This window comes from Vespa mandarinia, chromosome 25, assembly GCF_050613455.1.
Source record: "Vespa mandarinia isolate Hongniang chromosome 25, ASM5061345v1, whole genome shotgun sequence".
In the NCBI taxonomy this organism is placed as follows: Eukaryota; Metazoa; Arthropoda; class Insecta; order Hymenoptera; family Vespidae; genus Vespa; species Vespa mandarinia.
Window position 1 is genome coordinate 158,054 of NC_140834.1, and position 25,308 is coordinate 183,361.

The 25,308-nt window shown below is 48.7% G+C and overlaps 1 protein-coding gene across 1 annotated transcript in view; it reads right to left on the reverse strand.

Annotated features, from left to right (window-relative positions):
• Usp10 (ubiquitin specific protease 10) overlaps window positions 1-22,418 on the reverse strand; it is a 105,414-nt gene extending 82,996 nt beyond the window's left edge. Inside the window, exon 1 of the mRNA XM_035877711.2 lies at window positions 22,345-22,418. The gene's annotated coding sequence lies outside the window, so the exon portion shown is untranslated. The remainder of the gene's footprint in view (window positions 1-22,344) is intronic.
• Between the last annotated feature and the right edge of the window lie 2,890 nt (window positions 22,419-25,308).

Here is a 25,308-nt window from a genome sequence, read left to right on the forward strand (position 1 = left end):
ATTACGCAAACGTATCACGCTATGTGGTCCAACGAAAACAAACAGAGCCTGAGGCTCCAACCCCTTACACCCCTTCGTCCCTATCGCCGGCTGCATAAGTAAATAGACGACTACGGCCGCTGTTCGCCAGGTCGTTGCTGCTCTCCTTCACCCCTTTTTCGTTTCTTCCTTCCTTCCTTCCTTCCTTCCGTTCGTTTGTCTGTCCTTCTATTTGCCGCGTTATTCTCTCTCTCTCTCTCTCTCTCTCTCTCTCTCTCTCTCTCTTTCACACACATCTCTCTTTATCTTTGCCAGGAAATTACTAAAGAAAAATCTATAGAGATATTATTGACGTCTCTGATCGATTTCAAAACTCCAACTTTTGTTCTTTCTCTCTTTATGATACGATTATAAGGCGTAAGAGGATAATGTTGGCTCGTATATCGTATGCTCGTAAAAGTGGAATCAACGTCAACGAACGGTGACGAGTAACTGGCGACAGGTTCACGGTACTCGGATCTTCTCGGTCGACATTCAATAAAGGAAGGCGAATTTCGCGGTGGAGACCGTGACCACTCCGAGGAGGGTGAATATCCTCCAAGCAAAGAGAGATAGATAGAGAGAAGGACAGAGAGAGAGAGAGAGAGAGAGAGAGAGAGAGAGAGAGAGAGAGAGAGGAAGGATAGGAGAGGAGGGAAGGCGGGAAAAGGAGAAAGCGATCGATGCTCACCCTCCGAACCCTCCGTCGGCTCGCGCAACCCCTCTCGAACTCCGCTTGAGCGGTGCTGGCCGTCATGGCGGCGCATGCAAATCAGCATGGCGCCGAGACGCCCTCCCGCACTGCTCCTACTCACTGTACGTACGAACACGCGCCTGTGCGTCGAGAGAGAGAGAGGACGCCTGTGCGTGCGAGCTCTCTCTCTCCCTCCCTCCCTCTCTCTCTCTCTCTCTCTCTCTCTTGTTCGTTGCTGTTGGCTGCTTCACCGCGGACGAGACCGAAGCATCGACCGACCGACCGACCGACAGACCGACACGAGGGAAGAGCAAGAGGAATAGTAGAGGAGGATGAGGAGGCTGGACGACCGACACGAGATAGCTATTCCGGCAAGGCCTGTTATCGAGGAGAGCCGCCTCGTCGTGTTTTGGAATGCCTTCCCCGAAGTCATCGGTACGCTGATTAGCTCTTGCGAGTAGATTCGTCAGATCGTAGAAGCAATAGGACGTGGGAATTCGGCCTACACCTGTTCCATCGACGAGATACCGGCTTATCGATCCCACGACGCCATCATCTTTCCGATTTCCACAACCGCTGTGCAAAATCTCTTCCCCTTTTCTCTCTCTCCCTCTCATCATCTCCCTCTCTCTGTCTCTTTTCCCCGATCGATCGGCAATTTTTTGTCCTCATGTCTTGCAGATTCCGTCCTTGAAAGAGACAACATCGGTGTCTGGCACTAGCTGTTACTCGCTACCGTGCTCGCGATCGATTCCGTAATTGCCGATCGCATACTTTCTACCCGCTATCCAATTAGCTCGAAATCGTTTCGTATCGAACTGATTTAGCTCGTAGCAGTAAAGGATTCCTCGGACGGTTCGTTCCCAAGTCGTTGTTGATAGGTAAGAGAGACGGAAGGTGGATCGATAAAGTCAAGCCACGTCGGAAGAGAGCCGCATTAGGTAGTAGCGCTTCGCGAGTCCGGCGAACGATGCTAAAGAGTTTCCGTCTTTGAGCCCGATCGGTCTCTGTTAGCCTTCGTGCGTGCACGAAAACACGAATATAGTAGTTTGGCGCGAAGGAGACCGATAGATGTTACGGATGCGTGCGCGAAAGAGGAAGAAGGAGAGGACGATAGGATGAGAAGCAGAGAGAGAGAGAGAGAGAGAGAGAGAAAGAGTAAGAGAGAGAGAGAGAGAGAGAGAGAGAGAAGGAGAAAGAGAGAGGGAGAGAACAGCCAACGCCGCACGGCGCATTTGAATACGCGCGAATAAATGCATAATAATTAGGTCAGCTTTGCTAGTCAGCTGATCCGCCGGTAGCGCGTACACGCTACGAGCGAGATTAGAAGAGTCGTGTTTTCGTCGATCGTGGCATGCGCGTTCGTTCTTTCTTTCTCTTTTTTCTCTCTCTCTCTCTCTCTCTCTCTCTCTCTCTCTCTCTCTCTTTCTTTTTCACCTTCAAAATTGTTACCGAGAAACGAATGGGAAAACGAAAGGCAATAATTTCGTTGACGGTGGGTTATTAGCAGGCCGGACACGAGCGAGGTGTCGACGATGAAGGAGAAAAACATGGCAGTTAGGGGGAGACCCGCGGGAGAGAATCGGAAAGCGTTGAACAGGGAGGGCGGTCGAGAGGACAGTAGGAGGTGTGACAACGAAAAATGGTCGGAGCGAGGATCGATGAACGACCGAGCGGATGGATTTTTATTTCGGTTTAATTACTGTAACGTCGGATAATCGTCCCTACATATTTTTCGAACCCCTTGCTCGTGTCCCTCGCTTGTCAGTACCATTAAAACGTAAAAAAAAAGAAGAAAGAAAGAAAAAAATACTCATTTCCCTTAAGCGAGAGAAAAAAAGAAAAGTACGCAACGGAAAGAAAGTTCCTGGATCGGCCGATCGAAATCTAGAGCGCGGCTCTAGCCGTCTAACGTACACATACGTAGGTCGGCAAGGAGGGAAAGCGGAATAGCAGATGCAGAAAGCAGAGTTTGAGTTGAATTTGAGTCGTGGCTCGTCAGGCAGGGCACGTAGCCGCGGCCTGCGCAGCCCGCATAGCAAACGCCTCGGCAGTCTCGAACCGACAGTCTGTAGCCTCCAGCGGCAGCTCGCGTGCTTTTATGCAGACACTGACCTTCGTGTCCCGACCCTCTTTCTCTCTCCCTCTCACTCTCTATCTCTCTGTCTCACGCTCTCTTCTCGCTCGCTTCTCCTCTCTTCTCTTTGCCTCTCCTCTAGCGCGCCGCGAGCTAACGGGGAAAGTTTCGAATTCGGGTGCAAGGCCACCGGAAAGCGTACTCACCCTTCGCGGATCCAAACGCAATGTTGCTGGAAAAGTAGAGAGAAGGACTCGTTTCTCTTTCTTCCTTCCTCTCTCTCCCTCTCTCTCTCTCCCCCTTTATCTCTATCTGTTTCTCTGTTTCTCTCTCTCTCTCTCTCTCTCTCTCTCTCTCTCCCTCTGTCTCTCTTTCTCTCTCTTCGTTCTCTATTCACAATTCTCGCTCGCGAATACATCGATTCCGATCGATCGGAGGGAAAGCGGAGGGAAAGCGCGGAGGATGGCTCTCGGAGGGTGCGGACGACGGAGAGAAGGCATTAGCACACAATCGAACGGACGAATCCGAAAGCGGTGGCGCGCCGGCGAAGAACTCGAGGTCGGAGGTCAGACCGGCAACTTGGTTCCCATTGTGTCGAGGGTTCCTCCGCTCGCTCGGACTCGAGTTCGTCCATTGTTCTACGGCTTCCACGCTTACGAATCGCGCGCGAATCCGCTCCGGTATTTATTATTATTACATGCTCGGTGTAGTACCGCCTTCGATCCTTCGGGCTACTGCTTTCGAACTCGCTAGCGTATCGAGAGAGGAAAAAGTTTGTCTCCTCGCAACGAGCTTTGACATCGACGACGTAACTCGTCGATTATTCGGGCGTGTCCAGTCAGCCAGCCAATCAGTCAGAGTCAGAGAGAGAGAAAAAGAGAGAGAGAGAGAGAGAGAGAGAGAGAGAGCGAGTGAGAGCGTAAAACACAAAGAGCAAAAGTCAGAGCGCAATCGAGAAGCGAAATACCACGAAACGTTCGTTTCATCTCTTTGTCTTTCAATCGCGAAAAGGGATAGAAGGATTCATGGGCTTGAAGAGGACAAAAAACAAAGGGAGAACAACGGTCGAATCGCAAGAAGCCCTTCTTATCAGCTCTGGACAATGTCCGTGAATTCGTCGTCCGAAAGATCGACGACGAGCTTGACCCCGAACTCCTCTTGATCTCGACTCTGGATCATTCACGTCGTTGTCTTTGGTGATGTCCTCGAACGCGATCGATGGCCGCTCCTCGATGGTCCCTCTCAACGGTGGGTGTCGACCACCCTCGAATCTGGCTACTTTTTGTCGGACATTAATTGGGCTCGCTATAAAACGTAAAACGAGGAGCACACGATATAGCGCGCGCGCGCCATGGTATATCCTTAGCAGGGTCCTATACGTGGACCGCCCTGTTGCGTGGCCGCACGAATCGAACGAAATAAACTCCGATGAACGGCCTCGGCGAAGGACAAAAACTCGTCTCCGCGAGAGAACCGATCGCTGTCGTTCTCGTCGTCGTAGTCGTGCGCATCGATCGTCCACGTCGAAGACTCGTTGATCGAAAGCGCAGCGGTGCTCGATCGTGATCAAATCCAACTACGTATTTCTCGTCTGTCTATTGCTTAGGGTGCGCTTATCTATCTTCAATATACCGATATCGTTTGGAGAAGGACACGTGTAGGAAAGAGGGTGCATCGTCGTTGCCCCCGCGACGGCTGTCTAAACACACTTTAAAGATTTGAAAACGTAATGGCGCCGGGCTTTGACCAGATTTGCATGTCACGGTCGCGCATCATATATCTGGATTTAACGTGCCAGAGGGAGCGTAGTCTTTTCTCTTTCCCTCTTTCCCTCTTTCCCTCTCTCTCTCTCTCTCTCTCTCTCTCTCTCTCTCTCTCCTTTCTCTGTCTCTCTGGCGACACGAAGAGCGACGAAGACGCGCAGGGACGCCTTTGGGATCATCGGAAGATCCCGAGGAAGCGGAGGTGGCGAGAGCGTTAACACCGTCGGATTATCCAATCGACTCGAACGTGATTTACGGATCTCCCGCGATACGATTCGTCTACCTCTCTCTCTCTTTCTCTCTCTCTCTCTCTCTCTCTCTGCTCTATTCTATTCTACCAGCTATCCAACGTCGTGAAATCACGATCTTTCGCGCGATTCGAGCGTGCACGCACGCGTCCACGCACGCGTCCACGTGCATAATGGGAGAATATAATACGCGAGAGCACGGAAGACAATGGACGCATTGTGCAGGTAGATACACCTACGTATACCTATAGATAGACCCGCTCTCGGCGTACGTTCGTCGGCGAACGTTAGAGACCGTGGACGAGCGTAGAGGCCGGAGCGTCGTTTGGGCATATTGACAGACTAATGATCGCGCGGAACAAAGGCCAGACCGTCACGTGGTCACGTGGTCACGTGATGGACCGTTTCCGGCGGAGCCCCGCGGACCACCGCAGCCACCACCCCCCTCTCATCCGCGCGCCAACGCATTCAACCCCGACGAAAAGGAACGCCGGATGGATGGACTGGACGGATGAACGGACGAACGGACGGACGGACGGACGGACGGACGGGTGGACGGACGGACGGACGAATGGACGGACGGATGGACGGACGATGAACATCGATCGCGAACGAAACCATTCGACCAGGTGTATTCGCCGGAACAGAATTCTTTATCGTTTCCGAGGAATGCATTCCTTCTGTTAAGCGACATTTCGAATCGTAACGGGGGTGTCCTGGACTTTGAGCCCCTTTTTGGCTGGTAGTTAAAAGGGGTTCGAAATGACATCGTTGCCATTTTCGATCGAAAGGGACGACGCGAAAGGGTTGCCAAGAGGGAGACCCTTTCTCTCACTCTATCTCTCTCTCTCTCTCTCTCTTTGTCTGTCTGTGCCTTTTAAATGCATAAATAATGAGCGGTCTATTAGCGGAACGTGCGTTGGTATTCGACGGCGTTAGGGTCAGGATGTATACGAGGCTCTTCATTTTTCGAGGAACCTTCTCAAGTGTCAAGAGAGAGAGAGAGAGAGAAAGGGAGGGAGGGAGGGGAAGAGAGAGAGAGAGAGAGAGAGAGAGTTAATTAATAAGAATTGCGGTAGCGCGAACAATGTTCGAAGGTCCGTAGGTTTCTCCGAGTCACGCGAGACGGCTCTATCCGTGATTTTCCTCGTTTCTTTTGCCGTGCCGGTTCTTTGATCGCGTCACGGTTTAATTTCATTGCGCGACTTTTACACGCTTCCACGTTCGTACCTATTGCTAGCTCGTAAGAACCCTGCCATTACCTTTCACGCGATCCTTCCACCCAAACATTCCCTCTTTCTCTTTGTACGCGTGAAATAATTCACGAATGTTCGGTAGAACGATCAGGTGCCATTTGGCGGTTTGCTGGTTCGTTTAGGCAGACACATAGCTGCAGTCGGTTGTTGGGAAGCTCATTGCGGCGACGAACACGGCGTTGTGGCTCCCCCGAGTTCGTCCTCCACCTCCTCTCAATCTCCCTCTTTCTAGCGTGTATACACGCCTCTCGCTCCCTCGCCGCCACCACCGCCACCATCGCTCGTATATCTGCGGAGAAGAGTGAGAGATAGCGCGCGGAGGGCGAGGTACTTTCAGAGGATATACCTACGAGTAGGGCCGCGGCTCGAAGGCGTGGAAGAGGGAATGGTAGAGTAAGATGGTGAGGGAGAGAGAGAGAGAGAGAGATAGAGAGGGAGAATGGAAGCCGCTAATGAGGCCGTGTGTAATTAGGGAGCTCTCGCGGCCTAATGAAGCGCTTACCTACCTTAGCTACCAACCCCCTCGACTCTCTCCGCCCGTTCGACTCCCTCCGGAGCCTCCGACGACAGCAACGAATACCGGTAAGGCCAAGGCGGTAAGCCTCCTCTCTCTCTCTCTCTCTCTCTCTCTCTCTCTCTCTCTCATCTAAGTAGTCGTCTTCGTCTTACTAGTCGTCGTAGTCCGTGTAGTCCATCGTCTTGGTCCTTTCTCTACGAGAGACAGAGACGATGCTGTTTCTCTCCTTCCTCGACTTCTTCTCACCACCGTCGAAGCAGCGATCACGCTTCACCGGTCGAGTTAGGGATCGAGAGACGCGAGGAAGAGGAGGACCAGCCGCCGCCGACGCCGCTACAGGATGGAGGAGAGTAGAGATACACCTCCGCACGACACGCTCGCATCTTCGCCGGGCCATTACAGGATTAAGCGTGCAGGGATGTACGAGAGCGTCCAATCGGTGAATCCTTTTGAGATTATCGCGCGCTGTCCGATGGAAGATTTTGATTCGACGTTATCCATTCGATTCTTCCTTCTACGTCCATATCGGTTCGAGGTTATCCCTTTCGATAGGATTTAAATCAGCAGTTGCAGCTGCTGCTAGGGGATCCTTTACATTATCCTTACTTCTTATTCCCTGAAAGATCGATCGTTTCGAGTATTTTTTTGTTTTTGTTTCTTTTCTTTTTTCATTCTAAAAGCAAAGGAAGAAGAAAGGCTCTTTCCGTTAACTCGGATCTCTCTCGATTCGATCTCTCGGTCAAGTCGGGAAGGTGCAGGATGCGTCCCTGGCCGTCCATGGGGGGCTAAGCGTGGGCCCCTTATCTCTCAATTCACTCACCAGGAGCGAGCAAGCTGGCTCCCTGTTTCCCTCTCTCTTATCTTCTCTCCTTCTTTCTCTCCTGTGCCCGTGGACTCGAGCGCCTCTCTGTAAGACCGTCGAAAGCTCCGGAGAAGAAGAAGAGAAGAGAAGAGAAGAAGAAGAAGAAGAAGAAGAAGAAGAAGAAGAAGAAGAAGAAGGAGGAGGAGAAGGAGAAGGTAAGAGACGCAGGGCTGGGAAGACACGGCTACCGGAATCACGACTTGGCCTTCTTCACTCTTCACGGATCGACCCGTTATCTTCAGCGACCATTTGCATATTAAACTAACTCGCAACGCGCGACATATTTCAGGGAGAGCCTCTTCTTTGCCCGTACAAGAACGCTTTTTTTTGTTTGTCGACGATACTGACAAATTATTTGGAGAAAGCATCGGATAGGAAAGAGTAGACGTAAAATAATAGAGAGAATAAATAGATGCACGCAATCATGAAGAACTCTTGAAAAGTTAATGAATTTGTCGATGATTATAGGTTCTCGATGATCCAAAGTTCTCGTTGAGTTTTATCGACAAACAAAGCGGCCACGATGAAAGATAGCACCCGTTCGTATTCCGAACCGGTGCTTCCTCTCTCGATGGGTAAACGCACGCGGTCTCGCGTAATTACTTTTATCTTTCCGATCCGAGATGTCGATCGTTTCTTCTCGGTAACGGGCTAAAGCTACTTCGTAATTCACTCGGTGCCAATTCGAAGAAAGAGGAAATGGGCACCACACCCCGACAACATCTTAATTCGCGATAAAGGGTATTAGGACTGGAAGCGGACACCGGGCTAGCGACGGCGCCGGTCCTGGAACTGGAACTCGGCCTGGATGGCTCTCGGACACGCAGGGCCTCTCTCGTTCCACGTATCCACGGACCGAGGCAAGATTAGCATCGCTATTCGGTTACACGGGAAAGAGACACCCGGCTCGATGGCTACCGTGCGTTTCGCCGTGTTGTTCCTCTCGTCATTATCACCTCGAAAAGACGAACGTTCTTCGCCACCGCCATAGCCACACACCGTATCATCCTCCCCCTCCTTTTTCCATCTCCCTCTCCTCTTCCTCCTTCTCCTCTCTCCTCTTGGCATTTTGCCTTGGTAGGATTTATTGCGACGTTTCGATCGAACGATCCTTCTCGAAGAGATCGATCTCGTCTTCTCGGCGATTACGAGACGCGATTCGTCAGGCTCGGACGTGCCTTGGCCTCGAGCGATTTAAAGAGCGTTGCATGAATCAAGGACGATAAGCAGCCGGTATGCCGTCGCGAACTCGCCGAGGAGAGGCCGAACCTGATCTCACTGGCGCTGAACCTGCCGCCGAAGTTGTCGGCAAAGTTGCCGGCCAAGTTGCCGGCAAACCTGCCGGCAGGTTCGGCATAAGCATAAGTATATACGAAGGAATCGTACCGTCGGGCTATTAATGACGCACGCGCATTCATGCCGGCACGTGTTCACAATATTATTTATTATTTATGCTAAGTTATGCGCGAGCAGCCCATGGATATACAATGACGGTTGCCCATCGGCCACGGTCTGCGGTACGTCTGTCCGCGCCGCGTCATCGCTTTGCTGCATTTATATCAATTACGTACCGTTCTTGCGGTTCTAATTATTACGTCGATACACGTAGGTAGACCTGTATGTAGGCACGTAGATCATCAGTGGACCGATCTCGTGTCCTTTAAAATGCGACCAAACGTCTTTGTGTATGCGTCCAAACGATATATATATATAGATAGATAGATAGATAGAGATAGATAGATATGGAGACAGAGAGAGAGAGAGAGAGAGAGAGAGAGAGAGCACGACGACGAGAGGTTGGGAAAAGACAGACGAACGATGTGGCTCCTGCGGCGCTTTTCGGTTTTGATAAAACGCCTAAACATCAATCGGTCTCGAAAACTGCTCTGTAATTCGAGTTTAGCGAGAACCCGGGAAAACTTTGGTCCGACCCGAGATAGGTCTTGGTCCTCGGGGATATCGGGTCAATAGATGACCGGTGGTAGGCGGAGGTCGTCAGGTTGGAAGAGAAGGAGGACTCTGGTGGAGGGGTAGCGGAGGGTTGCGACGGGGAGGGTGATGCATTCGCTGAATATGTATGAGGCTCGCGACACCCCGTAGCACACCGAGAGACGACCCGAACCACCACTATCTGCGGGTGATAGTGGCTATGCTGTATGTCTCGTAGGGGTCTGCGGCCGAGCTGCGTGCTGGAGACGAGAGGCGGAGGTGGAGAGACGAAGGTGGTGCTGGGGTGAAGGTGGAGGAGTCGTAAGAGACGCAGGGGGAGAGGGTGTCGGTGCTGTGGCTCTGAGAGCTTATATCGCAAGAACCAACCCCAATGGAAACTCGAGCCTCGGAGGAGCCTCACCCATCATGCACACTCTCTTGCTCGCCGCTCGCAAACCCACCTCCTTCGCTTCTCATCCTCTCACGTTCTTTCTCTTTCTCTCTCTCTCTCTCTCTCTCTCTCTCTCTCTCTCTCTCTCTCTATCTATCCCCTCTCTCTCTCTTTTCCGCCTTGCATAGGTATATATACCCCTTTCTTCGCTCTCTCCTTCGTCTCCGAAGCTTCACACTCCTTCCATCCTCTCCGAGTAGCACTCAGCTCCAGAGTAACCGTCGCGCTATCTTCCAAGACAAAGTTACGTCGTAATTCCTTCGTGAACAGATGCCGATCCGACAAGCTTTCCTCCTCCTCCTCCTCCTCATCCTCTTCTTCTTCCTCCTCCTTTCTCCTTGCTTCTACGTCATCGTAGTTAGAGCGATCGAAGAACCTTAGTCTTTCGATTACCTACTACTCCTGGACGATTGGCTTGGAAATGGATACGAAAGGCGGGATGGCTCGATTCGCCAAGGGGTTGATCCGTTGATGAGAATGGTATAATATATATGATCCACTAAATAGGCGGACGGCTGTGCGCCGAACGACGAATCCCGCAAGACAGCATGAGATATTGCTGGATTAGGGCGCATTATAGTTTTAAGCTTGTGCCATTAAGGGCCGCCGGTTCTCATGTACCGAGGATAATTCGTTATTCGGAAAATTCTTAAGTAAAAAACGATCGATTCGCGATGACAGGTGAAATAAAAAAAAAAAAAAAAAAAAAAAGAGAGAACCAAAGACAGAGAGAATATTTCGCGTTAACGTCAAAGTCCAAGTTCGTCGGGGAAAATCGTCGCCATGACTCTGGTCTGTGCAAAGGCGTGAGTTTCCTCGAGTGTTGGTTATGGTAAAAGGGGGGACGACACGATAGGTCGTATACATGTAGGCAACCCTTTTATCTCGCGCGAACTCGTGCGCGATAGCACGGCTCGTTGAGCGCCACTGTTTTTCCGAGGGTTGGAATCGGCGTTACCGAGTGCGCGGAAGGGTTGATCTAGGCAGAAACGCCTAACGCTTTCTCTTGCCTGGGGAGGAGCCGAAGCAAAAGGGGGTGTAGAGAAGAGAAAGAGGGAGAAGATACGACGGTGATAATAAAGCAGAGCGGCCACGCAATAAAATATATCCGAAGCAGAGGCGACGACTCGTTTAGCCGAGGAGGGGGCGCGCTCGCTTCATTACCGAGTCGAAGTTCATTGCTAGCCCCTTAAGCTCTCTCTCTCTCTCTCTCTCTCTCTCTCTGGCGCGCGCGTTCGACGAAGGGTTATCACGACTCGAACGAAAAATCCTCGGATAATTAACCGTTCCACGGGGATCCCTGGAATGCGAGCGCTAAAAGACCCCGGAATGCTTCGATGCGATCTCTATCGACGGCTAACGATTCCTTGCTTCACGCTAATTACCGTTTACCGTGTCTACCGAGCGCCGTCTTATCCGAAAGTCGGCCAATCGATATCCAAAGAGATCGATGAATCTTTTGTTATTTGATCGACATGCATTAAGACCGAGATAACGATCTCGTAAGGAACTAACGAAGGGGAAGGTCGTAAGAAAAACGATGGACATGAGAAAACGATCCTCGTAAAGTCGGAGAGAAAAGTTTTGGACATGGTAGAAGGGAAACAGGCGGGGTTGGTTTGATCGTTCGCTCGAGCGACAAACACTAACGCGAACGAACGGGGAAACAGGAATTCTGCGCGAGCGCGGAGACCGTGAATCGCGGCTAAGAAAAATATAACGACCCACGGAAGGAGGAATAACGCGCGACTTTACTACGTCCTAAAAGTCCCATAAACAGCGCTACGTACGTCGAACTTTTCAATTTTATGTCTCGACGTTCCGTTCTTCCCTTCGTTCTCGCGCTGATCTCTGGACCGTCGTCGTTGTCGTCCTCGTTGTCGTTGTCGTCGTTGAGAGAAAAAAGAAGCAAAAAAAGAAAAATATATATATATGTATATATATATATAGTATGTGCGATCGATCGCCCGGATACCATTATTAAGACTTTTTTTTTCCTTCGGAAGGTTCAAAGTGCCAAAGATGATCACGGTCAAGGTACGACGTGGCGTTGACGACGTCATCTGGCGTACCGCATCACGAGTACAAGATAAGAATCTAAATAGAGATCAGCGATCCTTTGAGCATATAATTTGGTTTCCGATGCGGGGACAGCTGTCGCTCGAATTCGAACGTGTAGTACGCGGAGGCGCGATTCGTAGGACGGTACAAGGATACAAGGGGACCGAAAAATTCGTCGGAAGCGTGACGCGCGACGTACCCGTACTTTGATCGTAGATTACGTTTGTCACATCAGGGGCGCGAAGACGAGACAGAGAGAGAGAGAGAGAGAGAGAGAGAGAGAGAGAGAGAGAGAGAGAAAAAGAAAAAAGAAAAACTCGTTAGGCGCCAACGAAATCGCATCAGGGTAGGATCCTATGACGAGGATCGACGTTATCGAACTTTAACGAACGCTTTCTGTTGAATAACAACAACAACAACAACAACAACAATAATAACAACAACAGCAATAATAATAATGATAATAAGGATAATGAATAAAAAAGAAGGAACGTCGAGAAGGGGGCTTCTACCTTACGAGGACACTTTACTCGATCAGACCATCTAGGATTCGCGTTCGCGCACTCACGGTAAGTACCTGCTAAGCGAGCCGAGTGACCCGAAGCAAGCATTTGATGTGCTTAGGCAAATGCGACACCCACTACGTGTGGAATACGGTAGAGAGAAAGGTCAGACGGCCGTGTGATGTATTTGTAAAAAGGTGTCGGCTTGGAACTAAGGAGGCCCGCTCGAACAGACGCCCCGAGGGAAGAGATAAAAGAGAATTGTATAAAATGGGGTGCACGGACCCCACGGTGTGAGCGTGGGGTACCCCTTGCCTCCCGTCTCTTTTCATTGCCCTACGGGCATCCTGGAGGTGCAAGAAGAAGCCGAGGCGAATGCCAACGCCATTTTGCAAGAGAAAAAGAGAGAGGGATAGGGGATACGTCTGCGTCTCGTCGTTCTGATCTGTCAAATTTCATTTCACGCTCCCGAGAACGGCTACGGGAATGGCCCGATAGGGCCAGATATGGATCTGCCGACACCTACGTTGCCACCCTAAAAAACGGACCTCTAATCCAACCCCACTCCCCGCTAGTCCTTGCCAAATAGGAAAAATCCTTGCGAACGACTAAACGGATTCCTCTTTACGAACTATCGACGGATCGAGAAAAGATGTCTACGATCGTTGAGATCTTTGGAATGATTTGCCGAGGCTAAGGAGGACGTAGATTTTAGTGGAACGTGAGTATCGATCGTACAGGACCTTGATGCGTCGCATCGTTTCGTCGTTCGTACGGTCGGTCGGTCGGTTGGTTGGTCTCATGCTCGAAACTTTGTCACTCGGAGCACGTACTCGGGGCAAGGACCGACGCCGCAAGCTCTTCTTTCTCTCTCTCTCTCTCTCCCTCTCCCTCTCCCTGTCTTGCTCTTTCTTATTCTCCCTTTCTCTCTTTCCATCGCTTGCTTTCCTTTCGCTCGCTTTCTCTGGCCCTCCCTCCCACCCCTTTCTCTCTCTCTCTCTCTCTCTCTCTCTCAGTCTTTTTTACTCGCTCGCTCTTATAGCCCTACCTACCTTTCTCTAGAACGCGCCATTGTGTTCGTCTATGGTGGAACCCTGTATATTCCTCGACGCTATGGATTTTCCGAAAGCGTTTCGCTGCTTCGCGACCATACCGAGCCTCGCCCTTCTTTCCTCTGCGCACGTCAACGCGTCTAAGAAATAAAAAGAGAGAGAGAGAGAGAAAAGAAAAAAAGAAAAAAAACACGTAAGCTAAGATGCCTCTTTGAATTCGTGTTTTGTTTTCTCGCCAACGCGACGTAGCGATCGGAGAGAGATCGAGAACGCTACGAGCGTACACGATCGATCGTCAATCATCGTCGAGCACCTGCATTTTCGTTGACGCGTTCACGCTGACGTCAGTATTTCGAGCCAAACCGAGCGAGTGTAGAAGCGCGTACGATTCGATCGAACCTACGAACGGAAGCCAATCGCGTGAGTCATACGCGAACGAATTCGCGGGATACTAAACAATGGCTACAAATCGTCACGGGAGAGAGTCAACGATGCGATCGATGCTTTATCGTCCTTACGATCTGAATGTAAAAAAAAAAAAAAGAAAAAAAAAAAGAAAAAAAAACAAAGAGAAAAAAAAGAGAAAAGTGGAAAACAAAAAGAAATAGAGAAAGTATACCTACACCTAGGACAATATTTTATCTTTAAAAGCAATTGAAGAAAAGGTATCGACATTGAATTCCTTTGATTTCTATTAAATTCCGCTCGTTAACAAAAACCATTGGAGATATGGTCTCGCGCGGAAAGTCCTCTATGAATAACTAAACGAAATTCCCTCGGCTTTTCCGTATGGAATTCATCGACGATAACCACGACGAAGTAGGAGGAAATAATAAAGCGATATCCGGAATGGAGGAAAAATTACCGGTATATTAGCGCGTGCCTGCGGGGTTTCGTGGAACGACGAGAGAAGAGAGGAAGGGGGAGAGAGAGAGAGAGAGAAAAAGAACGATAACCGATATACGTAGCCATGGGTTGGTGGTATGGACTAACTCGAGGTCCCTGTTGGACAATAACGCCCTTCTTCGTAACATAGTGGCACAATAACGTAGGTTCTTTGTACAAGTACAGGGCAAATAGATCACATTGCTGACTAATAAGCCCGTCGATGTGATCCTGCTCCCTTTTTGTCTCTTTCGCTAGGACCCGTCGCCCTTCATGCTCCCTCTCTCTCTCTCTCTCTCTCTCTCTCTCTGCTGTTTCTTTTTCCCATCCTGTTCTCGCGACGGGCGGCAGTTCCCACTTTTTCCCGTTTTCTTCTGAAATTCCTACCGACTATCAATTGTGTTAGACATAGACGTGGCAGGGGGGTGTCTACCATTGTAATGGTAATGCGCGAGGCAATCGATCCGCCTCATTATGTCACCAAACCCTCCGAAAAAGGTCTCTCTTGCAGGATAGTAGGAGTAAACGAATAAACGTCCATCAGTTTCATGGGAAACTCGCGAGGATAGCTTCGGCGGATTTATATATGAGAATACGCGTAGATCGCGTTCGTCGAGAAGACGAACACGTAGGACACGAGAGCGCGCTCGATTTGAGATAAGATCTCGGGAGGCTTTAGTAAACCGTCTACACGGTTACGAACTAGAATCTAAGCGGCTTGTCAGCCTATATTAAACTACGAAGCACCGTAATACTTGGAGGCTCCGACCGTCTCGATTACCCGTCTAATTATCTGGCCAAAGTACGATAGGGCAACCCCATCTTCTCTCGAGAGATGGAATTGCCATTCCCTTGGTCCTCCGAGTCAGCGATGCCAACTACCCCTCACTCTCTCTCTCTCTCTCTCTCTCTCTCTTTACCGAGGTCATTGTTACGTCGTTACTACCCTTTAGTACGGTCCTCGAACCAATTTCGGTCCTGGCCAAACGACGACGATTTCCTTCTCGTAGCTCTGACAACGGACCGAAAACAGATTTGCCCGTTCGATCAATGACCCGACCGCGATTCGACCTCGATGGGAAACTCGAACAAATTTTCTTTTCTTATCGTAGATAAACTTTCGATTTTACCGCATTCATTCGGGCTTAGTTTTCTCCGAGGATTCTCTAACTAGAACGACGCGAGAATAGACGAATTTAGGTGTCTGTATTGCAGTAGGTGGTAGAGCTAAGCTAGGCAGCCTGCAATCAATACTGTTTCGGCATTACGGTGGAAACACTCTCTCCGAAACAGCCTACGTTTCGCCTCGGATTCGTGCACCAGAGGGAGAGGGTAGAGGGAGAGAGAGAGGACGACAGCCGGGAGGGTCCGACCACGTTTCGTGGTCCGCATACTGATACGTCCAGTCGTATATACGGCGTGAGAGAGAGAGAGAGAGAGAGAGAGAGAGAGAGAGAGAGGTAGGGAGGGAGAGAACGCTCTGGCAAAGCCCAAAACAGAGCTCTCGCCGTCTTTGGTAAACCCTCGCTTGGAAAATACTGGCAACCCTGTAGCCTCCGCGATTCGAGAGAACGAAACTTAGGAAATTTGAAGAAACGAGCGAAGACGAAAGAAAGCTGATTCTTTGGATCTTTCTATGAAAATGAATTCGATTAGATCGATCCGATGAACTCGTTAGAACGCAATTCTAACGCAAAATTTGGACCGAAGCGGTTAAACGTATTCTTTCGGCGATTACCTTTTTAGAAAGGACCTTTTTTGGGAGAACGACGAAACGAAGAGATGGGAGAGAGGACGAGGAAGAAGAGAAATGGGTGTCGGTTCATATAAACGCGCGCAGGTAGCCCGAAGCTATGGGGTCGAAAGAGGTGGAGGAGGGTCAGAGGGAACAGCGTGGTTCGTACAGCCGGTAAGTGGGTACCCACTTCTGAATTGGCTCCCCTCGTTCCACTCGTTGGATCATCGTCGTTCGCCGAAAATTCGATCATTATGATTGCTTATGATGTAAATGATGCCCCGCGGCAGCAATTGTTTCCAGCAGAACGAACCCATAGGGCTGCGGGTCTCGACACCGTCGCGATCAGAGTGCCAAGGAGTACCATATATGCCATAGGCTAGGTGGCTACCTAATAGAGTTACGTCCACTGTATCAAAGCAGGTGAAAAGAGAGAGAGAGAGAGAGAGAGAGAGGGAGAGAGGGGGGAGAGAGAGAGAGAGAAGAAAGGAAGGAAAAAAAAAGAAAGAGAGTAGGGGCGGCTTAGGTTCGCGCGCTTTCCTACTCTCAGCTGAGTGAGCGCTCGATTAAATCGCAAAAGAGAAAAAAAAAAAGGAAGAAAAAGAAAGATATAATATCTGCTAGAACCGATCGAATTCCAACCTATTTCTCGTTTCCCATCGCAAGAAAAAAGTAAAAAATGGTGCTTCGCGACCCCGCTTCAAAGCCGATCACGCGCAAGCCTATCGAACGTGTACCTATGTACGCGGTACATACGCTTGCCAGATATCCGTCGACTTTTTCTCAGACATTGCCGTTTTTCTTCCGACCTCGGCGTGTGCCTATCCGCCTGAAAAAAAAAAAAAAAAAAAAAAAAAAAAAAAAAAAAAGAAGTGGACCCTTGCCAAGCCTGCTCGGATATGCTTCGCGTTGCTTCTACCTTCCGACCACCTCGAACACGTTCTTTCTCTCTCTCTCTCTCTCTATCTATCTATCTTCTTTTTCACGAAGAGAGAAGAGAAAAAAAAGAGAGAGTGAGAGAGAAGTAGTTGCCTCTGGAGAGAAAGAACGAGAGAGAGAGAGAGAGAGAGAGAAAGATCGGGGGATCGAATTCTACGGACTAATTTGCCCGGGGCTTCTTTACGACCGTAATTTTAAATTCCTACGAAAAAAAGGTAACTATATTTTGGCGTTCTCTTTAAATAGAACAACAGAAAGAGAGGGAGAAAAAGAGAGAGAGAGAGAGAGATCGAACGCTTACTCTTGTACGCACTCTCGAAGATGACGAGACTCACGCATGTATTGGAGAGAGATCTACTGGCTCGGCACCTATTATAGTAATTTCACGGTACGATGTCTATTCCCGCGCTTCGGAGGAGCAGGACTAATTTCATTAGGGATAAAGATCATCATTATTTCGCGACCGTCCCGAAAATTACCGACGTGCCTCTCTCTCTCTCTCTCTTTTCTTTTCACGATTCGATTTTTAAAAGACGCAACCCTCCTGCGCACTCTCATCCACACCCCGAGGCTCTCCTTGAAAGCGTCACTTTTATTGCTCGTTTGCCAAACGGACAACGAGCCGCTTTAATAACGGTGCGTGTATCCAACTATCCTTCTTTATTCTTCGGCTCCTTTTGATTTGAAAGAAAAGATTTGTTTATTCATTTTCTTTTGTTTTTCTTTTGTTTCTCTTTTCTTTCATAAGAAAAGAGAAATGAAAAGAAAGAGATCCCCGTTCGCGATAATAAATGTTATGGGACAATCGATTCGATTAGTTAATAGCTTCGAATCTGATTGTGAAAGGAAGATACGATCGAGGATAAAAATGATGAAACGTTGGAAGGTAAAAGGGGAAAGGGGTCGGCAGGAACGAGAAGCCCACATCCGGTTGGCTCGGCTCGTCTCGCGGCGCATACATCGTACGATCACGATAAATCGACAGTCGATCGGGCGTCACGTAACTCACGTACACGAGAGAACGAGCCTGGCAGCCAGCTTTTTCTTCGGCTGGCAGTCCGGTGTCCGGCGCTGACTGATCGTAGGAATCCTCGAAGAACGCATGCTGTTGGTGCGACGATCTCCTCTGGACAACGACATTCTATGTGATTTTTCTCTCTCCCTTTCTCTCTCTCTCTCTCTCTCTCTCTCTCTCTCCCTCTCTCCCTCCTCCTCTGTCTTACTTTGGTCAAATCGTACACGTTTCTTCGTCGACGAAAAGAACATCGGCATAGATTACGAACGTATTTTAAATCAGTGCGAACTATCTCATTGCTTTATTTTCTTTCGTTCCATGGAGATATACTTAATAACTACTTACTTATTTACTTTTAACGAGAGTTAGCGGTCGATGATCTATGATTATTGTTATTACATCTTACGTATTACGTTTGGCGTAGCTACGTATGTTATGTACATGGGTAGTACCACGTGGTCGAACGAGATCACTGCACTACGACTAATTGTTGCCTCTAATTGACAAAGTTCTCAGGCTTGGACTCTCGACGCATTCCCTGCGATTCCTCTCTCTCTCTCTCTCTCCCTCTCTCAATCGCACACTACGAGACCAACGAGAAATAGTTTCTCTCGTTTTCTCCTTTTTATTCTTCGTACCGCGCTTGGAAAAGAAGCATGGAGCCATGGCTTCGTTATCGGGATTTTACCGGTCAGTACGAAGAGCTTGTCTCCTAACCTAACCTCCTTCCCATTCCCTTCCCGTCTCTCTCCCTGCCAGCAGATCGACGACGAGAAAGGGATCGGGAAAGGTCCTCTCTCGCGCAAAATCCCGTTGGATTTATCGACGTACCGCGATTAACTCTTCTTCGTCGACTTATCGTACAAAATGAAAGAAAAAGGAAAGGGAAAGAAAATAGAAGGAGAAACTTTCACGAGATCGTAAGTAAACGACGTAGATCTCTTAGGAATTTCTCGTAGAGAATGCGTAAATATTCCATTTCGTAATTATTTCGTTTCTACCTATCGCCTACGTTAGTAGAAAAGTATTATTTCAACTAAGACTATTTACTTCCGGAAAACTCCAAACGATGAACGTGTTGAGAGAGAGAGAGAGGAAGGGAAAGAGAGGTTAAGTAATTAAAGCGACCCAACAATATCGTCGATTCGTTCGCAGCCTCGCGTGATATCCTCGCGTGACTCGTTACGCGATAGTTATTTGTTCGCGAAGCCCTTTTTTCCTCTTTCTCTCTTTCCCCCTCCAAACGAAATCAACGATCAGTATTCGTATTTCGCGTTATCGCACCTACGGCGCTGTATAATTAACGTGCTCGTACGTTAAAGTATCTGGAAGCTTTTGTAGTTTGGCGTCGTACTAACGACGCGATGAAATCTTGTAATCGCGACTGGAATGAAATCGGAAATTTCGAGATATCGCGATCACGCGATTTTCGGGACGACATCAAACATCGTAACGTTTCAATATCTAAGAGAATAAACGGAGGGAATTCCTTTGGTTCGTCGTCGAATTTAGCATCTACGGCGATTATAAACGTAAGTTTATACGATCGTAAAACGAAAAGTAAATTAATTATTTAAATATTATTATTTCTCGTTCTAACCTACTAGTTCGTAAAGAAAAGAAGTTTAAATAGCCGTGTTTCTAGCTTAAACTCGCACGCATTGTGGCCGACAGCTGTCAAATAAATGTTAAAGAAATCGCTAGCCGAGCAAAATTTCGAGTGGGACGTGAGCGAGGAAGAGAAGGGTGTGCGTGTCTACCCCCATGAAGAATACCCTTAGCCCGCCCGGGGCAAAAGTCTCCGCGCGATTTTTCCACAGTTCGAAAGCCGGGGCGAAGTGCGGTCGATAAGTCATCGTCGAATTTACAGCGTTACTACGACGACAAAGCACAACCGCGTTGCGTTCTTCTTTCTTTTTTTTTTCCTTTTGCCTTCTTCTTTTTTCTCTCTCATTCTCATAGCCAGAGCACGTTGCGACAAAAAGAAAAGGAATTACGCTTTAACCGTACACAACCCTTTGGATATTATTCGCTAAGAAAAAGGGAAAAAAAAAAAAGAAAATCGAGCGCGAGCTTCGTTACGTCGGTGTTCCTTTACTCGGGCAAAGAAGCGCTCGCCTTTTTTACAGTTTAACGAAGTAACGAGAATGAGGAGTCCCTCGACGACACGAGAACTACGACGTCTCCCAGCTTCGTTTCTCGATTGTGTATGGACGGCATAGCGAAGGGTGGCGACACTGGCGCCGAGGGGTACATTTTCGAGGGTGGTTTCGCGCGTCAATGCTTTATTAAGAAGCACTTGTTTAAAGGCAGTCCCTTCCTCTCGAAAGCCGACAGCCAATTCGACCGCGACGTGTCTGTGTCATTCGGATGTATAAATGGATGGAACGGAGAGAAGATCGGGACAGTGAGCTGTCGCAAGGGTGGGTGGGAGGTAAATGAAAGAGAGAAAGAGAGAGAGAGAGAGAGAGAGGGAAATGGCTCGTGGCTATGACGATGGTTTCGGGGTGAGTCGAAAGCACCGCACGGCGCTCCGTCGTGTCCTCGTAATTGAAGTTATTGCAATATTGTGTCCTGTCAAGCTCTGCCTCGTCCTCCCTCTTACAATCTTTTTCTATCGTTTTTCTCATCTCTTCTTTCATCTCCCTCGTTCTGGTTATAGAGAGTTTGCCGGATTGTATAAACTCGGCACATCGCTTTAATCCGTTGTCACGAAACTGATACGGCTACTATCCGCGATGCACGAATGCATTTGCATACACGTGTAAGAGAAAGAAAGTCGATTTGTTTTGGCAGAACATCATGCAAATCTATTATCAAAAGTATCCCACATAGATCACGAGGAAATGGTGCGCGATACGAAATAAAGAGAGAAAGAGAGATCATATCGCTTAGCCTTCTCTCCCGTCTACCCGCAAGATGTCCCTTTAAATCGTCGTTTGGCAATAGCGTCTGTAGATCTCGTCTTAAATCGTATACTTGGCACAGCAACTAATTGGTCGTATCTCGCGTTAGTCGACGTGCTTTATCGTTCCATCCGTAACGAGTCGGAAAGAGGACTTTCGCGTTTCTCTTCTACTAGGCAAACCTTATGAACAACCTTTTCTCGCTCCGATTCTAGCTCTGCTTCTTGCTCTCTAACCTCTTGACATCGTCTCTCTCTCTCTCTCTCTCTCTCTATCTTCGTATCTTTCAGGATTTTTCTCTTTTCTACCTTTGACACGTGGAAAAAGCACGTGAACACGCGCGCGCATTCGACGCAGAGAATCGACCACCTGTCGATGAGAGGAACGATAATCCGATAAATAAGAAAAATTCGTAAACTCTCGGGAAAAGAAAATGGACGATTCAAAAGGCCATTGAACTCTTTCTCTCTCTCTCTCTCTCTCTCTCTCTCTCGTTGCTTCGTTCGCAACGCGTAAACGAAAAATACTTTGCCGATCGTTCGAAGAGAAAGAAGTGAGAGAGAGAGAGAGAGAGAGAGAGAGGGAAAGAGAAAGGGAGAGAAAGGGACGTACCAGCGAATACGAGTTTCCTCTCGCTCGCGCCGGACACGAAATTCAATTCGTACCGTGAATAACGACTAACAAACCGCAGTTATATCGTAAAAAGCAATGCAGCGGCGGGATGTGAATTAATTCTGGCTTGCGCCGTGCTTCCACCTCCACCTTTCATCTCTCTCTCTCTCTCTCTCTTTCTCTTTGTAGTTCTCTCTGTTCTTTCAGCGAGTACACACAGAACGAATCTTCCTCCGTGTTCGACTTTTCTCTCTTTCTCTCTCTCTCTCTCTCTCACTTCCGAATGGAACGTTCCAAAATTCAATAAAGGCCAACGAGTACAAGGTCTCCCTTGCCTCCATAGCTTTTCGTATGGGGTGCGTTGTCTACTACTGCGAGTTAGGAGTGCCGTAGTCGTCCCGAAGAGAGCGCAAAAGAGAGGGGACGGAGAAAGAGAAAGAGGCTCGGTGCATACATTAGCGGGAACAGTGTGGAGATATTGTCTGAACAAAGGGATCGGCTAGTACCTATCGAAAAGGCGATTAAGCGAGGATAAAGTTATCCCCCGCGTGCCACCGAGAAAGATCGTGAATTATCTACGTTGGAGATTGGCACCCGAAAAAAAAAAGAAAGAAAGAAAGAAAGAAAGAAAGAAAAGATCTTTTATTTCGAATTAAGTTAGCATATTGATGTTAACAATTGTGTCCGATCGATCTTGTAGATTTTATTTAAAGAACAAAATTGTATTACGATACTCGCGATAAGAAAGAGCGAAAAAAAATTGAAATTTTTTATCCAAGACAAATTCGCGTTAAAAGAAGAAGCAGAACGAACGCACGTACCCACGTGGTTCCAGATCCCGAGGGCACAGCATCCTCTTTCGTCTCCTCTTCGTTATCTTTCTTTTCGCTCTTGAACCTCCAGCATCAGCACTACTACCACCACCACCACCACCACCACCACCACCACCACCACCACCACCACCAACATCAGCAGCAGCAGCAGCAGCAGCAGCAGCAGCAGCAGTAGCACCCACCACCACCACCACCACCACCACCACCACCACGACCAACTGCCACCCCTGCCTTCAAGCCGGTGCTCCCTCCTCTCGAGAGCATCGCCACGAAAGAGGAGGAGGAGGGGTTTCGTTCGACCACGTGATCCACGTGACCGGAAACACAAGAAACACGGAAACGTGTGGGTACACTCACGCGCTCTTTTACGCACTTTTCCATTCTCCCAATTTTTCTTAGAGCATCTTGCTCGAATTTGACGAGATTTTCTTTGCTCTATCCTAATTCTTACGAGCCTTTGACAACAGCTTTTTGTCTTTTCTCAAGAAAGTAGCGCGCGTTTCCTCTCCCACCCCCCCCCCTACCCCTCCTCTCTGTCTCTTTTTCTCAGTCGTTCTCTCTCTCTCTCTCTCTCTCTCTCGTTGAAGAAAACGTGGAAGGCACGGGAGCGCGGCAAGCGACTACCATTGAAGCAGTTGCACGGACGGAGAGCGGCGACCGCGTTGCGGGACTTTGGTATACTGGGAGTATGGTAAGTAGGTACACCCCTGCTACCACCGCCCCCTCCCCGGCTCTCCTCCTCTCCCACGGCGAAGCTCCTCGTATTTCTCCTCTCTTCCCCTCCAAAGTATCGCGACGCAAAGCGAAGCACCGCCGCCACCACCACCGCCGGTACCACTAGTATGCCTCCACCCCCGACCTCTCTTCTCGCCGTTGCTCTTCCCCTCCTCCATCTCTCACCGCCGCCTCCGACTCGCTACGCTCGTGGCTAGCCAGGAGCGTATTAATCGTGGGAGATCGAGCCGAGTATCGTATCGGTTAAGAGAAACGAAACGTTTCAAGAATGTATTAAAGTCAATACGAATTATGATTTACGATCGTTTCGAGTCATAAGCGAGATGAATCGTCGATCAGGAAAAGGAAATAGACCGTAGATGCGTCCATTTCTATGTCAAAAGATCCACGTTTCCGTAGATAGAAGTCCGGCACTGACTTGCCGAGCACCAGCAAACGCATAAAAGACAACGTTTGCATGCTAACATATCTATTATAATGTTGACGTTTGTTCCTCTTCGTCTTTCTTTCTCCTTCTCTCTCTCGCGCGCGCGCGCACGAGAGAGAGAGAGAGAGAGAGAAGTTCCTTCGGTGCATTCCGTCTCGCTTCGGCGCGTGCATAAATTACTACTTTCAAATGCAAAAGTATGAATGAGATAAAGTTTCCCCGTTGATCGTCGTCCTCTTTTTCCATCAGATTCTCTTTCACACACAGAGACACGCGCACGCACTTTCTCTCTCTCTCTCTCCTTTTCTCTCGGTAATTTGGACAATAACGCTTACTCTTGGTATTTTGTTTTAGTCCCACAGAGGAATAGGATTACATAGGTTAGAGGGTGCAAGAGTGAAGACGATGGTTGGCAAGAGGGTGGCGGAAAATAGGAACGAGAGAAACACGGCGATAAGGGACGACGAAACGTTCCAAGTCCCGGTGAGAGACTTGGAACCGGTATAGGACGAGAAGGACTACACAGAGAGAGAGAGAGAGAGAGAGAGAGGGAGAGAGGAGGATCGTTTATTAGCAATTGTAATGCAAGATCGCGGAATGCATGGGATCCTCGCGATGCCTCGATAAGGAACGCGTGTTCCTCCTAACACGATTCCCGATTCTAGGAGAACATCTCGAAGCGAGATTTGCGCCGTTAGCTCCTCTCGCTTTCCTCTTCCACTTTTGTCCATGAAAAACTCAAGTTCGTCCTCGTTCCCATTCGTTAGTCGAACAAGCCTACGTCCGACTACGACGCGTCCCTTCATTTTCGTACCTTCGTTCTTGATCGCGTCAAACGTTAGCGAGGAGCAAAGTTTACGACGTGCTTCGAGATATATATCGCGATCTCGCGTCGTTCCATTTAATGGCGATCCTCTCCTTGTACGGCACGTGGGAACTTATTTGCCGAACGCGTATCCTTTACCGGCTCGTGCCCGACGCAACCCGCAGACTCTCGGGGCAACGTTTGTTGTCGTGAGCGAGGAAAGATTATGAGCGGCCTGGCTTCCCACTTTGAATAGTCCGTGGTATGCCTTGTAAATTGAGATCGAGCAAGCTCTAGACGCCCAGGTAATAAAGCAAACCTGTATAGTTCATCTGTTTCTCCAAAGTATCGTTAAGATCTTGTAAGGTAGTAGTAATAAAACTTCATTGTTTGTAATAATGGTGAGAATAACGTTGGTGTAACGATGGCATCGCTTTAATAGTCGTCGTTACCGCTTACCTTCGCTTCAGTTATTGCAAATATCTGTAAACAGACGACTCCTTCGCACTCTATTTTTCCCTTCCTTTTTTCAATAGAGCGTTAACATTTAGTTTTCATTACGTATCGTAAAAAGTCGTCGCAGTAAACGGACGTTGTGAGTTTCTCGCGAAAGCGAGCGTAATACGTATGCAACTCGTGTCTCGTAATCCGCGTCTTCCCTTCCGCTCGCGCATTCGTTTATATAACAATAATACCAGAGCCAAATAGGTTCCGCTAATGTCGTCACGTCAGATAGTTACAGTCATCCGGTTCCATAATAAAAGGGTTGACGCATGCGAGTGTACTCCCTTCGAGCATAAAGGCCACCCTTTGCCCGAAACTCGTGCAATCGAAAGAGGACTGAACGCCGTCGCCGAACGATTAAAAAACAAAATCCATATTTCTTCTCGCTTCGTCTTCGAAGGAGAAGGTCTCGAGAAAAATGAAATTTACTCGATGGAATTGCCTCGAATCGTTTATGTTAATCGTTGCTGACGTCATTGGG